We start from the raw sequence: 530 nt of genomic DNA, 5'->3' as shown, positions 1-530 counted from the left end.
TCTTGGTGCTGTGGGCTACACATGAGACCTGTAACAGATGGTGGGTATCCTTGATAAGGACAGTTTTCACATTCGGAGCCCTTGCTGTAGTTTAACAGACACCAGCCTCTCCAAGACGAAATGTTAAAGGGTCAGTTCACCAAGATCACAAGATTAAAAAACCCTCGCGCTATTCAGCCCTGGAGATGATGTGGCTCATGATTTATGTTTTTTGAGATCCCTGCCCTGAGACTTCTGCCGCTACACAAATACAATGGAAGTGTCAATGATGGTGGCCAAGTTATTTTAAGGGAGAAATCTATAATATATTCACAGTAATTTATCATAAAATGATATGAAATGAATGATATGCCATCCAAGATAAAGGAAAAAAGTTAAGTTGAAGCACTCATTTTTCTGACAACGATGCTAAAATTGTGGAGTCCTCCTTTAAACTTTCGATCACGGGCAGGAATAACTTTTTTAGTTTGCCCATTTCACTTTAATTAGAGTTCAAGGGGGGACTATTCTCTTCAACCATAGATTGTATA

Source organism: Lutjanus erythropterus, chromosome 8, assembly GCF_056507025.1.
Source record: "Lutjanus erythropterus isolate fLutEry1 chromosome 8, fLutEry1.hap2, whole genome shotgun sequence".
In the NCBI taxonomy this organism is placed as follows: Eukaryota; Metazoa; Chordata; class Actinopteri; order Lutjaniformes; family Lutjanidae; genus Lutjanus; species Lutjanus erythropterus.
This window is presented reverse-complemented; position numbering follows the sequence as displayed.